Source organism: Euleptes europaea, chromosome 8 (assembly GCF_029931775.1).
Source record: "Euleptes europaea isolate rEulEur1 chromosome 8, rEulEur1.hap1, whole genome shotgun sequence".
NCBI classification, from domain to species: domain Eukaryota; kingdom Metazoa; phylum Chordata; class Lepidosauria; order Squamata; family Sphaerodactylidae; genus Euleptes; species Euleptes europaea.
The window spans coordinates 35,576,545-35,592,955 of record NC_079319.1 but is presented as its reverse complement, the minus strand read 5'-3'; positions in this window follow the sequence as shown (position 1 = coordinate 35,592,955).

Sequence of the window (16,411 nt, the reverse complement as noted above, 5' to 3'; positions counted from 1 at the left end):
TTACAGAAAAGTGAAATCTAAAAATACAAAACCTGGGGGTTAACCCCCACCCAAAAAATTTATAGAAGCAATGCCTGTAGCTTTAAGAGAAAAAAAAAATACCCTCTGCGGCTAGGGTTGCCAACCTCCAGGTGGTGGCTGGAGATCTCCTGCTATTACAACCAGCTGATAGAGATCAGTTCACCTGAAGAAAATGGCTGCTTTGGCAATTGGACTCTATGGCATTGAAGTCCCTCCCCTCCCCAAACCCCACCCTCCTCAGGCTCCACCCCCAAAATCTCCAGGTATTTCCCAACCCGGAGCTGGCAACTCTATCTGTGGCCCTTGCTAGGCAACCACAATAGTATTTCCCTGTGTCTGAAATTGGAAAGTCCCTTGACCTCTGCCTTGCTGGACCATCTCTGATGCTGTGTCTGTGTTTGTGGTAGAGAGCCTATAAGTAGGTGTCCTGGGGAGATTATGAAGGCTAAACACAGCAGAAGGTGGGAGGAGGCCTTCCTGACTGGCTGCTGTCTGTCTTCTAGTCTGAACTGCCTGCTAAAAATAAATCATCAATTCTTCTGGCAGGAGTTATGATGAATCCACTTCTCTTGTGTAGAATGATACCAAGTCTCTAAGTTTAGTATGGAATTGCAATTCAAATTGTAATTGAATTTTATTTCAGTGAGAACAATAGACAACACTTACTCTGGGTTTTGGGACTCAGTATGCACTTGTTTGCTCTGGTACCAGACTCTTAATGTTGAATGTCACACCTCATTGAACACATTTACAGTTGGACTCCTGGCCAGCTATGATCTGAGGCCTTTTCTATGTATTGGCAGATATGGCTGGAGTAAATGCCAAGAGACTCCTACAAGGATTAAACTGTTAACCACAACTGTGCTGTTTCAATTGGGAATAATTATATGTTGCTGACCTTATTAGCAGTTGCAATTAACTTTGGCTCTGGGAAAGAAAAACTTTGAACATGTTCCACAGATAAGTTCAGGGAAGCTCAGGAACAGCTTATCTCATTTGTATAATGCATCTTAAATATACTTTCCTAAATTACTTGGCCTACGTATTGACTGATTAGGAATGCTTGCTGGAAATCATGGCACATATTGCACTAAAATATATCCTCTGTAAACACTGATTAGAGAACAGTGATATTCGTAAGTGCCTCAGGTGGACAAAAATGGCACCATAGACTGAAACCTTTAGTAAATTCAGCTAAAGATTAATAGCATGGGTTGCTTTCTCCTTCAGTCATCTTGTCTTGATTGAATTTGTTTAAAGACTTGAACTAAATGTAAGTCTAGGGAGTCATGTTGGGACCCTTCCCTGCCTGCCAGTGTTATCAGAAGCCATATGTTAAGTAATGCTGCCCCCAGCTGGTAGAGCTCTTGTAATAAATCATTGCTTCCTCAGTACCAGATTCCCATTCCAGAGTTTTAATCGATGGACTGACAGTGACATTTTATAACTGAAATGATGCTGTATATGTGTGTAGTCTGGGCTATCAAGTGTGTCTTAAAAGACTGCCATCATTGCTGCTATATATTCATGTGCACCAACATAGGAAATTGTTTTATACTGAATCAGACCATTATGTGCATCTAGTGCAGTATTGTTTACCTGGACTAGCAGGTTTACCTGGACTTTAAGGTCTCAGATTGGCATTCTTCCCATCTCTACCACATGTGCTTCTTTTAACTGGTGATGCAGGGTTTGAACCATGGACGTTATTCATGGGAACGATGTACCAAACCATTGAGCTATGATTTCTCTCCCATGTGACGCTGTAGTTTGTAACCACATTGGCTGTGGCTCTATGTTTAAGTCTGTTGGGACCACAAAAATCCATTGTTGATCAAGAGTTTCCTAAGTTCATCAAAGATGTTACCTAAGTTCATCAAGAGCTACCTAAGTTCATCAAAGATATATTACGTTTCAAATTAATCTTATTGGTAGCTGGGGGTGGGGGGGAACTCTTCTGGTCATTTGAGGGTTTGGTGGTTCTTCCAAGTAACTGTTGTCAGAACACAATGAGACATCCTTTTTATTGAGGCAACTCGGCAACTCTAAAAATGGTGATGGAAAAAAAGTTGACTCACAAAGCCAGTAATGATTTTTATGTCAGTTAGCTGAATGTAAGAAAAAAATCTCGAGATTTTGGCACTAACCATCCTTAACACATGAAGCAAGTTCCTTTAGTCTTTTTTACTTGTTTAAAATCAAAACAGCAAACTGTCAAGTTCTGTACATTATCTGAATTTTGTTTTTGAGATCAGAAAGCTGTAACTTTCCAACAAGCAGCAGGAAGATTTCACATCACATGTCATAAACAACCCTAAACAAGCATAAAAACAATATTCAAGAACCAGGCACGTTTCCTTTCCTATTGGAGCAGGGAACGAGTACCAATTTTACGTGTTGTAACCACAGCTTTGGACTATTCTTTGTGATGCAAAACCAACAGAAACTTCAACACAATCTCCAGAGCTCTCACTTACTGGCTACTCTAGCTAATAGATAGTGTTATTAATGGGAAGTACTTTTCTGGAAAAGTAAAACCCAAGGATCAGGTGAAAAATAATTCTGGTCATATACTATTCTCATGTGATCTAGGGAAGGTCACATTTTTAGAACTCGAAGGAAGTTACCGAATCTTGAGATAACCAATACATAATAGTTTTATGATATTAAATAAAATGTCAGTCTCTTTTGATGTATTCTCTTTTTTATTCCTGGCACTGAAAACACAAAAATTGAAAAGAACCAAAGTACAAAATGGGTGCTTATCCGAATATTGCCTTGCTGTCTCATTCACTCTTGTTCTGTGTTTTTTTCTTTAATGGGGGACAAGAAATTCAGGTGTGGCTTTTTCAAGAAGGAAAAAAAGCAAGAGAAGGGAGGGAGTAGGTGGGTGTAACTGTTGAAAGATATGAGAGATGTCCTTTAAGTTGGGGGTGTTTGTAATGAGAATTTCATATGGAACTGGTTGGTGATATAAGCAAGAGCAAAAAAAAATCTTTGGAGGTTTAGAGACTGTTTTGTGTGTACCAGCTGCATACAAGTAATGATCTAAGGTAGAAGAGACTGCTCCTCTCGCCAGAGGCAGAAGCTGAGGCATCTGGCTGAGAGTCTGCAGGACCCAGAGTTCTAAAGAGGGTGTCTTGAGAGGCAGTGTGTCAGGGGAGGTATCAGGGAAGTGCAGGAAAGTCACTGAACAACTTCAGCAATGGATCACAGCAGTGTGGCTAGTGAGGGAGCTGAAGCTGTAACATGCAAGGTCTGTGGTATGTTTGTATTTTTACCTGAGGGTAACAATAATTACACTTGCAGCAAGTGTAAGTTGGTAGCCCTGCTGGAGGAGAAGACACAGGGACTTGAGGCACACTTGTCCACACTCCATTTTATAAAGGAAGGTGAAGAGTTCATGGACAGAACGCATGAAGCACTCTTTAGGGGGCAACAGGAGGAGGAGAGTAAGGAATCTCAACAAATGGAGGCGCAAGCAATACAGGAGGAGGGTGCATGGAACAATGTGACCCACAGGAGCCAGAAACTCAGGAGTTATTCTGATCCTCTGTTGCTCAGCAATCGGTTCCAGGATCTTCCCACAGATACTGATTCTGGACCACTGGAACAAGGGCTACTCCCCCAAAGCTTGAAAGAAATTTCTCAGGCTCCGGCACATGAGAGGGCTTGATCTTCCGCTCCCCAATGTAGAAAGAGGCGTGTTCTGGTGATTGGGCCAACCGGACTTGTCTTCTCGAGACATCTGCTCTCTACCAGGTGCATGCATCCATGATGTGACAGAAAGGATAGGGAGCCTCATCAAGCCCACAGATTATTACCCCTTCTTGCTCATTCATGGGGGAACAAATGATATTGACTGACACAGCCCAGAATGTATTAAAAGAGACTATGCGGCTCTGGGTAGGAAGGTGAAGGACCTGGGGTGCAAATTGTTTTTTTGTCAGTTCTTCCTGTCGAAGGTCATGGCTTAATAAGGGAAACAAATTAATAACTGGCTGCATAGGTGGTGTCGTTAAGAAAGGTTTGGATTTTTGGACAACTCTTATGCTTTCAAGATGAAGCTCTTCTATCGGGAGATGGTTTTCATCTCTCGAGGGTAGGAAAAAATGGGTTTGGTGAGAGCCTTGCCAACCTGATGAGGAGGGCTTTAAACTAAACCCTATGGGGGAGCAAGACAAGAACTTAAGCCCTAGCATGATAACAATAACTGGAGATGAGAACTATAAAGATTTGCAGGGAGTGCCATGTATGCAAGGAAACAAACTCGTGGGTAAGTTCAGAAACAAAAACCTCGGGGCACATAAACCATGGACTCCAATGTGTATACACTAATGCGCAGAGTATGGGAAACAAGCAGGAAGAACTTGAAGCCCTTATATTGGAAGGGGATTTTGACCTAATAGGCATTACTGAAACTTGGTGGGATATCACTCATTATTGGAATACTGAGATTGAGGGGTACAACTTGTTTAAAAGGGATAGACAGATAAGGAAGGGGAGAGGAGTAGCATTATATGTCAAAGATGTGTATACTTGTGAAGAAGTACATGAATCTGAGCAAGGAAGTTCAGTCGAGACTCCATAGGTAAAAATAAAAGGAGTAAGAAATAATCATGATATTATGGTGGGGGTCTATCGACCAAACCAGGCAGAAGACTTGGATGAGACACTCCTAGACCAGATTACAAAATTCTCAAAGAGACCGGACATGGTGGTCATGGAGATTTTAATTACCTGGATATCTGTTGGAAGTCCAACTCTGCTAAAAATGCAAGATCCAATAAATTCCTGACTTGTCTTGCTGACAACTTCCTTTTCCAGAAAGTGGACAGGGAAACAAGAGGATCTGCTGTCTTAGATTTGATTCTCACCAACAGGGAAGAACTGGTTGATGAAGGGATATGATAACCATCTTCAAGTACTTGAAGGGATGTCATATAGAGGAGGGTGCAGAGTTGTTTTCTGTTGCTCCTGAAGGTCAGACCAGAACCAACGGGTTGAAATTAAATCAAAAGAGTTTCTGTCTAGACATTAGGAAGAATTTTCTAACAGTTAGAGCAGTTCCTCAGTGGAACAGGCTTCCTCAGGAGGTGGTAAGCTCTCCTTCCCTGGAGGTTTTTAAGAAGAGGTTAGGTGGCCATCTGTCAGCAATGCTGATTATATGACCTTAGGCAGATCATGAGAGGGAGGGCACCTTGGCCATCTTCTGGGCATGAGGTATGGGTCACTGGGGGTGTGGGGGGGGGAGGTAGTTTGGTATTTCCTGCATTGTGCAGGGGGCTTGAACTAGATGACCCTGGTGGTTCCTTCCAACTGTATGATTCTATGAGAGACTGGTTGTACAGATTATGATATTTTATAGCCATGAACAATCTCCATTTCATAGACAATAATTCGGAGTTTCTAGCACTAAATCACAATTAAAGAGCTGTTAATATGATAAATAAAACCACAATTGTATTTAAGACTGAGTAGTTTTTCAGGCAAGAACTTGGGTTGTTTCTCTGAAACTGTTTAGTCAGTTCCTCATTGTACGGTTCCAATACTTTGTAAATAAAGTTGGAGCCACAAGCAATAAAACTGTAATAGTGGCATTAACAGTCTTTGTTTAGTCAGAATGTTGCTCATCCCATTCTCATTATTTTTGCTTGAGTCTCTAAATATGGGATGCACATGTTCTGTTTGGATCAAAGTTGCCTTCACTCAGTGCCAATCTTTATTATAATAGGCTCACATGAGTCAAATAACTTAGAGATCTAAAATAGCATGGATTTGAAATTTTAATTTAAATTAAGAAGCTAATTCTAAGATTACTACATTTCAGTACCAGATGGACATGAGGAATAGCACTAGAAGTGACTGAGAAAATTCTTTGTCAACAACAGAAATATTACACAGATCCTATACAAGGAAAACATTCTCTGTGTTAACCCTGCAAATAATGTACTCTGTTTATAACCAAAGGGAATAAATATTGGAAGTAAGCCTCGGTAGTTAATTAGGTAATTTGCACAATGTTGTTTGGATCCAAAAATAGTAATAACAATAAGAAACAGGTCTTTTTTTGTATATGTGATCCCCAGCATGGCACCCAAGACCCAGAGTATGGCGTCCAAGTCTAAACATGAAATTCATTTATGTTTTATATATACTTTATACACATAGCCTGAATATAATTTTAAACAATATTATTAAATAATTGTGTGTACATTGAACTATTAATGGCACCGCTGAGGGCCTGTGAGTAATGCCTGTATGCCTGCTCAAAAGTTCTGGTTTTCAGATCAGTCTGGATATCAAATGTCTGGATAAGGGATACTCAACCTGTAATGAGTTCTTTTTTAAAAATACTTTAATGATTCTGCTCACATGACCAATAGGTCTTAAGCAGGACTACACTAAAGCACAATGGCCAAAATGTATAGAAATCTTTACTATCTCTGATTTATTTGTTATTTAAAAAAATTCAGGAAGGCTGAATGCCTTCTTTCCATTATCACATGACTCAACCAGTCTCCGTCTATCAACCTCGAATAACGGGCAATGAAAAAACAAATGACTAATTGTGCCTATACTGCCAGATCCACAAGGGCAGATCCTATCAGAAAATGGAATTTTACTAAATCTGCCCTTCAACTCAGGTGATGGCAGAGCATTCAATCGGGCCATCATATAGGCTCTCCTATACTTGGGAAAAGTAATGAGTTCTGTTGACATAGTTTTGAGCCCTCTTTAGATAGTATTGCTTGCATTGAAATCAGTTCGCCTAGAGGGGAAGAGGGCATTAGAGTGCTGGTCCTACCCATGCCAATACTTGATCACTGGCTCATGAGTACAGTGTCTACATGAATATACTTTGTAAGTGTGTAGCTGCATTGGTGGTTGTACAGAGGTTGGAGACAGCATGTCTGTACATGCTCCTCCTCTATGTGTGTTGATTCTAAGATGAATAATGTAGTTTGCAAACACCTGTGTGTCAAAGACATGGTCCCTACAAGGGATAGTTGTCCCCCTTCCTCAACATGTCCCCCTTCCTCAACATGTCTCAGTATGAAATTGCATATGCTTACATATATTAATTGCTATATGCTGAGTCAGCCATTACAAAACACATATCAATTAGCATAAGAAACCAAAATACTGCTTGTACACCATCAGTTTTAGCCAGGATCTGACCCAATAGCTAGCATTTAATGGTGGGCTGGGTAATAATGGCAGATGCATATTTATTAATAACTCAGCAAGATGGCTTGTATGGTCAGTCAGAGAAAATATTGAGACTATCTTAGAATAGAAAAGTATGTGAAGAATTTCAGAGCAACCTAATAATAATTGTTGAATGTTGGGAGGGGAACATGAAACACACTGTGTGGAAACTTAAAGCAACACCATAAGAACACCTCAATTTAGGACAGAAAGCACCAAAATAAGGAACATTCTATAGTGTTTTTTATAAGTTGTCATAGCAGTGGGCACAAATTAGTGTTTTGTATATATCCACTTTGGGAGGGAAGGTGGCACGGAGTAGCTTGAAAGCTAAGCAGGGTTGTTACTTGGAAAGGAGGCCACCAAGGAAAACTCTAAAAAGGAAGGCAATGGCCAAAAACGCATGGTCCCTTAACCCACTTTATTCCTCGTTTCAGCCAGGATCAAATTTACCCGGGCTGGGGGGAAACTGTACGCATTACCTTGAAAAGCAGGGACAAAACTGTGCCAATCGATCCATGTAAACAGAAAGTGCGAGAGACATGAAGTTCCTGTTTAGTTTGGCACACACCCCACGCCCCGGTGATTGGTCGTTTCAAATTGACCAATGAGGGCCTTCCCTGCCCCGGGAAACGACTAATCACCAGGGGCGGGGATGTTGCAAGCTAAACAGGAACTGTGTGTGTCTCCTGCACTTTCTGTTTACATGGATGGATTTGCACACAGTTTCATCTCTGCTTTTCAAGGTAATGCGTACAGTTTGCCCCCAGCCTGGGTCAATTTGATCCTGGCTGAAACGGGGAATAAAGTGGGTTAAGGGACCTTGCGTTTTTGGCCAATGGCAAACTGCCTCTGCTCCTCACTTGCCTTGAAAGCCCCTTGGTGGGGTCTCCATAAGTCGGCTGCTAGTTGACGGCAATTTCACGCACACATATATCCACTTCTGCCAATGACAGTATGAGGCAACAAATTCAACTCCCCTCTCCCACATCATGTCTCCCTGTTTCTGAAATACATGTAGGATAACAGGGGAAATGAAGACACTTAGCTACCGCATATGTTGTAAGGTAAAAGTATTTACCTGGTAGGATTGCCATGTTGCAATCTGGAAGTTAAAAAAAGGTAAATGTAATCCCCTGTGCAAGCATCGGGTCATTTCTGACCCATGGGGTGACGTCACATCCCAACATTTATTAGGCAGACTATGTTTATGAGATGTTTGCCTTTGCCTTCCCCAGTCACCTACACTTTACCCCCAGAAGGATGGAAGGCTGAGTCAACCTTGAGCTGGCTACCTGAACCCGACTTCCGTTGGGAATCGAACTCAGGTCATGAGCAGAGCTTGGACTGCAGTACTACCCAAGGGTAGAGTTGTGTTTGCCACCTTGAACTCTTTGGAGGAATAAAAATGAATGTTTTGTGATCCATCTTTTAATGTGCTTTTTCTATTGTCAGAGCAAGGAACTAACATACAGTTACATCTAATGTGCCTGTGCATTTACCATTTATTTTTACCAAGAGTAATTTCATCTGAAAGGAGCCCCATGGTGCAGAGTGGTAAGCTGCAGTACTGCAGTCCAAGCTCTGCTCAAGACCTGAGTTTGATCCCGACGGAAGTCGGTTTCAGGTAGCAGGCTCAAGGTTGACTCAGCCTTCCATCCTTCCAAGGTCAGTAAAATGAGTACCCAGCTTGCTGGGGGTAAAGGAAAGATGACTGGGGAAGGCACTGGCAAACCACCCTGTAAACATAGTCTGCCTAGAAAATGTCGGGATGTGACATCACCCCATGGGTCAGGAATGACCCGGTGCTTGCACAGGGGACATTTACCTTTAATTACATCTGATCTGATTAAACACTGAGAATCTGAAGGATCTGCAACTATATTGCATACCTTTGAATTCAAAGAATGCAAAAACCTTTATCTGTGTTTTTTCTTTAAAAAAGATCATTGCCAATGATATACTTCAGAGCTGACTGTTAATCCACTATGCATCCATCTTCTTTAAAGAAACGTTTCTAATACTGTATAGTCAGATTCAGTAATAATATAGCTACAAGTTCTAGCTTAATACTGGAAACCCTTAAAAGTGCCAGCCAAGTTCCCCAACCTATGTTCTCCATTGTAAAACTCTGTAATGTTTTCAGATGTTTGAGAATAATGGATCATGTGAAAGAGAAATGTTTAGCTAAGGAAAATTATTTAAAAGCACGTACATTTTCAAAGTCACTTACGCTAGGAAGAACAACGCCATAGAATACACAGAAGGAATATATACATAAAACCTCCAAAGAAAATATGAAGGAGGGACTAGCAAAGGGGTCAGAGGCCGGTAGTTTGATCCACTTCTTCTGGTATACCGCTTCAGGGAAAGTGGTAGCTGTTAAAAATCATGGCTCAGTACTGATGAGAAGAAAACAGGGAGATGCAGAAAAGATGTTTTTAAATAATTGAAGTTCTCAAATATGCTGCAGAATTGTACAAAAAAAAATTAAACAGCATTGTGCATCATAGCTTTGATAGTTCTTCTCCGGGCATGAGCAGAACTCCTGTGTCCTACACCCTCTGTGACACCCAATTACCTAACTGCACTAGGTCCAGCTGTTTTGGTAATGGCAGCGGCAGGATAGGGATCCTCACTGCCCTTCTTTTGCCCTGCTTCTCCTCCCTTCCATGGCTTTCATAACTTTGCTGTAGTTAGGAACCCTGGGACATGTAGATGGAGAGCCAGATGCTGTTACTGTAAACTGAAACTTGAGAAGGCAGAAAGATCTATAAAAGGTCTATAAAATTATGCATGGTTTGGAGAGAGTGGACAGGGAGAAGCTTTTCTCCCTCTGTCATAATACTAGAATGTAGGGTCTTCTGCTGAAGCTGGAGGGTGAGAGATTCAAAACTGATAAAAGGAAGTATTTCTTCACACAACGCATAGTTAAATTGTGGAACTCCCTGCCCCAGGATGTGGTGATGGCTACCAACTTGGAAGGCTTTAAGAGGGGAGTGGACATGTTAATGGAGGAGAGGGGTATTCATGGCTACTAATTAAAATGGATACTAGTCATGATCATTGTCTTGTTTGTGGGCTTCCTAGAGGCACCTGGTTGGCCACTGTGTGAACAGACTGCTGGACTTGATGGGCCTTGGTCTGATCTAGCATCGCTTTTCTTATGTTCTAAAGATAGGAAGCATAAACTGAAGTAGTTTAAGTACTTGTGTATATGTAGGGGACAAAAGCAATTGGAGAAATTGCACTATATTCAACATGTGACAATGGTAATATTTTATGATTTAATGAAAGCCATCTTCCATTTTTGCAGAAAGAGATGAGATTGAGAAGTGGAGTGGTTCCAGGTAAAGTGATCATAGAGATATCAGTGGTAGGGACCATACTGTAGACCAGCGATTCTTAATGGGGGACTAACACCCCCACAGGGCACTCAGAATTTTGGGGAGAAATGGGGACATTCGGGATTTTAGGCAACCTCCTCTCTCCACTTGCAATGGCTTCTGCCAGCAAGGGAAGAGGAGATTATTTATACTACTCACTCTACACTGAGAATAAAATCCCAGACACACACGCACCAACCCTAAAAAACTGGCACTCAGCAAATTGAAATCAAACCTATCATTAAATTGAGCCATGAGGCATAAGGGTCTTATTGAATGTGTGCTTGACACCTCTTTATTATATGCATACATCATAAACATACCAATAAAAAGCAAGCAGCTTTGTATAAGGTGCTGTATATATCCTAGTTTGTTACTTGTTTTCTTATTATAAGCCTGTTTGTTCCCTCAGATCTTCCCAGGGCCTTCTCTTAGTGAAGCGGTCTCTTCAAGCTGTCCATTTGGCTTGCTCTTCTTAGGTGGCAGCTTTAGACTTCCTAATCAGGGCACTACTGTTGTCTATTTTCTTGTTTTCTGCTTTGTTAACTGCAACTCAGGTTCTTTTTAGAAGAAGAAGAAGAAGAAGAAGAAGAAGAAGAAGAAGAAGAAGAAGAAGAAGAAGAAGAAGGGTTGGTTTTTATATGCCAACTTTCTCTTCCACTTAAGGGAGATTCAAACTGGCTTACAATCACCTTCCCTCCCCCTCCCCACAACAGACACCCTGTGAGGTGGGTGGGGCTGAGAGAGCTGTGACTAGCCCACGGTCACCCAGCTGGCTTTGTGTGTAGGAGTGGGGAAACAAATCCAGTTCACCTTGAGCCATTGTAATCAGTGGGAAAGGCTACATATACATGTTTTAATAAATTATTAAAAGGGGAGGGGTTAATGATAATGTCAGTAGGGGATTAAAGGTTAAGGATCACTGTTGTAGATCATCCAGCAGATGAGTGCTAAAAGAGGTTTACCAATCTATAGGTCAATTAGCAAAACAGATAACAGCATCAGCCAGCCAGTCCAGAGAAATGGGAACAGGACACATAAATCAACCAGGCTGAAAAAGCTCTACAAAGACTGTTTGTGCATACGTAAAAATGTTATGCAATAGCTGTATGTCATTAGTTCAAAAGGCAACATGTTGGGAAAGTAAACTGTCCATTTAAGGACAACTAGTTCCATTCAGTCTTAATCAGCAGAGCTAGTTTAAGGGTAGGGTGGTTCACAGAACAGTATTATTTTATATGTAGAATAAAATCAGAATAAAATTTAATTTGCCTCTGCTTCAGGGTAAGCAGAGCACAGTGCCTGAGTTCTGTTATTCAGTGTTATGACATGTGTTCCTTGTTAGGTACATCCCATCTATAGTTTATAGAAGTGTCTTGTTGGACAATGTCCATCTTCTATCAGCAGTGCTGAGTCACCACTGGCTTCAGGCTGGGCAGGCTATAGTGATTTATAATGTAGTGACCTAAGAAAATAAGTGCAGAGTCAAAAGGCTTTCCCAAGATTTTGTGTGTGTTGAGTTGAATTTTTTTGAACAGCAGACCATAAATTCCCATGCCCTATAACCTGCTTTTGAAATGAGACTGGGTTTCAGAATGGTTTGGCATTGGGATGGGGCTGCTGAGCAAAAAGCTTTTTAAGATCTACATGAAGTCCCTGAGAGAGGTCATCTGGAGATTTTGCCTGGTTTGTTACCAACATGTGAATGATACTCAGCTCCATCTCTTTTATGTTATTAAGTGCAACAATACATAACCAGAACAAGTATAAAGAGCAAACAATAGCTCCATCTTTTGCTTCCATCAGACCCCATGGAGGCTGTGTGGGAACTATGAACCTGTGCCTGGAGGCACTTTGGGGATGGATGAGACCTAACAAGGTGCAATAGGGTTGCCAGGTCCCTCTTCAGCACTAGTGGGTGGTTTTTGGGGTGGAGCCTGAGGAGGGTGGGGTTTGGGGAGGGGAGGGACTTCATTACCATAGAGTCCAGTTGCCAAAGCAGCCATTTTCTCCAGGTGAACTGATCTCTATCAGTTGAAGATCAGTTGTAATAGCAGGAGATCTCCAGCTACTACATGGAGGCTGCCAACCCTAAGGCACAACTTAATTTTGACCAAACAGAGGTGCTACTGGTGGGAGGAAAAAATTGAGGTGTCTCCTGGATGTGGTTGCACTCACTCTAAAGGACTATGATTCTAGCTTGCGGGTGCTGCTTGACCAAGGCCTCCTGTTGTAAAAACAGGAGGGGGTGGGGTTCAGGAGCACCGCTCACTTATTTTAGCTGGTGAGCCTTTTCCTGTGTCAAAAAGATCTTGCCGTCGATGCATGATGCAAGCCCTGGTAACACCTAGATTAGACTGCTGCAATTGTTACGCCAATTAGAGAGGTCTCCTTTTGTTGGGGGAAATTAGCTAGTAGACTAGTAGAGCTTTGCGAGAGGGTTGGCATCGGGAATCTTTCAGAGCTATTTTTGCGGGATGAGCACATCAGTGGAAACACTCTCAATAATGAAGCATTATACAAGTTTAAGAGTTTTATTAAAGGGAATGAACTATATACACACTCACAACACACAAAATCTGATACACTCAAGAACTAGGAAATTAAAGGTAGGAGGGGTGGATACAAGGATATGAGGTTCCCAGGGGCAACGTCCAAGAGAAGGCAGCTGTGTGGAGCGAGGAATGACCAGTGTTTCTCACAAGGAGAATGAAAAGGGCTGTACACCCAAGTACTGGGGGCACACATTTTGGATCCAAGAAAACGGGCACACTTTGCCATGGCAAAAGGGGAGATATTTATACCCTGGGGCACTGTGAAGTCACTGGAGACCAAACGTTACTGGTGGACAAAGGTTTGATTGACCTTTGATGAATTTAGAAGTTTGGGTGAGAAAAGACAGAAGATGAGAACAACTAGGTTCTTCTTGATTAAGTTCTGCTATAGATTTCTAGATGAGGAGAGATGTCTTTAGAAAATGTTTTTCAGGAAGGAGGGGATGACTCAGAGGGGTTTGGTTCCTGGCTGTCTGGCAACTTGATGGGTTTGTTTTGGGCATCTGGCTATGCTGAGTAAGATTCCAGGTTCCTTGAATGGTGTTTAATTATTGAGGCGATTACTGCTGGCTTCTTTATTGACTGCAAGAGAAAGCAAAACATATGCTGAAGAAGGTGTGTTTCTGTCTTATTGTGCCAGGATGCACTTGGCATAAGCCTGGGGGAAGGCAGGCAGACAAGCCTGGACTTGCTCGGTCAACTCTGGAGTTTGTCACAAAGATGGATGCCAGAAAACGTCCATTTTGTCTAGGGCTAAACAGCAGTGCCCTCTCCTGGAGTGTTCACTCCAGTCCTGTACATCTCACTGGGCATACCAGGTAGCCTAGGGTGCCCTGGTAGGGCAAAACAATGAGGTCTATGTGGGGTTGCCCTTGTAGAGTGTCCAGCAGGTACAACTGGTTCAGAATGCTGTGGTCAAATTTCTGATTGGAGTGGTTCACAGGGACCATATCACTCCAGTGTTGTTCCACCTACACTGGCTCCTAATTTGCTTCCAGGCCCAATTTAAGGCACTAGTATCGATTTTTTAAAGCCCTATATGGCTTGGGGCCAGCATACCTTAAGGACCACATACTCTCATATGAACCAAACAGACCATTATGGCCATCTTTGGAGGCCCTGCTTAAGGTGCCTTTGCCATCTGAGGCAATGGTGGCAACCTAAGAATGGGCCTTCTTGGTCATGGCACCAAAACCATGGAATTCCCTCCCCAGGAAGATTCATCTGTTCCCTTCTATCATTGTCTTCCTATGGTGGAGTAAAGATGTCTCTGTTTTCTTTGGCATTTCCCCATTGGACCTACTTCCCATTCAAGCATCTATGTGTTCATGTGTTTTGGTTTATTGTTTTGAATTGATAATAGGTATGTGTGTTTTTAAGCTTGTTTAATATTTTTGGTTGTTTGCTGCCTGGGGGACCCACAATTGGTTGAAAGGTGGGTTTAAAATGTTCTATAAATAAATTAATTAATTAAGGCAAAGATAGGCTAGGAAAAACTGATGCTTCTACAGTCTCTTAGGAACAGTTAAAAATTGGCCTCACTGGTATGTGATATGACAGACTATGTACTTTCCCCACTTACATTACTACAATTATGCTTAAAACAGTTCTACATTGTTGTCCACTATTATTACTGTTCTTATGTTATTGGTGAGGAAGGTGAGATACTATAAACTTATCCAAAGTCACTCAAGGCACAACTACATGATATGGCTTCCCTGGGGACAATCCACACACTCTTTGCCTAACCTGCCTCACAGGGTTGTTGTGAGGTTAAAATGGAGGAAAAGAGAACAATGTAAGCTGCTCTGGGTCCCCATTGGGGAGAAAGATGGGGTATAAATGAAGCAAACAAATACATAGAAACTGTAGAAGAAGAATTATACATTTTCACTAATCAGCCAGTTTCCTTGACATTGAACAGAAACAAGCTAACATCATACAGCAATTTGGTGCCTTATTTGGAGTTGATAAGATAGAATTAACACATATGCTGGTTCAGTAAGTACTGCTTTATCCAAAGAAGATATTATGTGTGTGAGTAGGGGTGAGAAGTTAATCCATTTCTCTGCGTTTCTGTATGCTTTCATAAGAGCAAGTTTGGGAAATATAAAATAAACATATTGTTTTTAAACAGAAGTTTTGATGCTGCTCTGCATGGGAACAGCTGGAATATTATGCAATACTCTAAGCTCCAGTTCAAAAATAATATTTAAGTTGGAAAAGTGCTCCTGTGATTTACACCTAATGCTGGTCTCAGTCTGACGGTTGGCCAAATTGTAGGGGTGGGGGGAAGAGTAAAATGTTCATTTTCTCATTTCTACGAAGTAGTGAAAAAAGGAAAACAACCCAAGTTTAAAGTTAACTTTCAGAACTAAGGTTTGCTCTGTTGCAGTGATGTCACACTTCAGATCCTAGGCCTATTGCATGGCATCCTTCTACACAATTCAGGTTCGAAGCTAGGAAAGCAATACATTTCCAAGCCAAGGCGTTAATTTATATCCATGCCTTCATATTGACTGTCTGGTGAACTTGGGCTTCACCAAGTTGTCACAGTGTCCTGGCAAACAGGACAGGTGACAGTAATGGTGGAAAGAATGTGTGTGCATATATGTTTTGGCAGTTGCCTTCATGGCCACTTGAGCACTAGGAAACCTGAAGGCAGCTGACATGCATATATATCTACCATAGACAGTAAGAGTATTGAAATAGGGGGGAAATGTAATTTAATTTAATCCAACTAAAGTTTGTCCTTTACCTTAGAAATTCAGTAACGGAAACTGCAAGAACTAGTATTTGGTTTTGTGTGAGACAGCAAAACCTCTATGACAGCTCTGCTATTGGTCCCAGTAGGGGGGAAAGTAAAATACAACATAGTACATGGTGCCTGTCTTGTTTCCCCATCAAGGCTACCAGCAGCTTTTTTTGGGGGGGGGGTGGCCCTCATGGACACATGATGCCTATCCTATACTGAGTCAGACCATGGTCTATCTGGGTCACCATTGTCTACTCTTGCAAGCAATGGATCTCCATGGTCTCAAGTAGAGGTCTTTCACATCGACGTGAGATGCTAGGGATTGAATTTGGGATTGTCTGTATGTAAAGTAGATTCTATACCATTGAGCTGCAGCCCTGTCTGGGTTTTCTATCAGAAAATCAGCACAGCAGAAAGGGTAAAAGGCCCATCTTTCAATGCCATATTCATGATCCAAATCATGCCTCCAGTTGCTTTTTTTA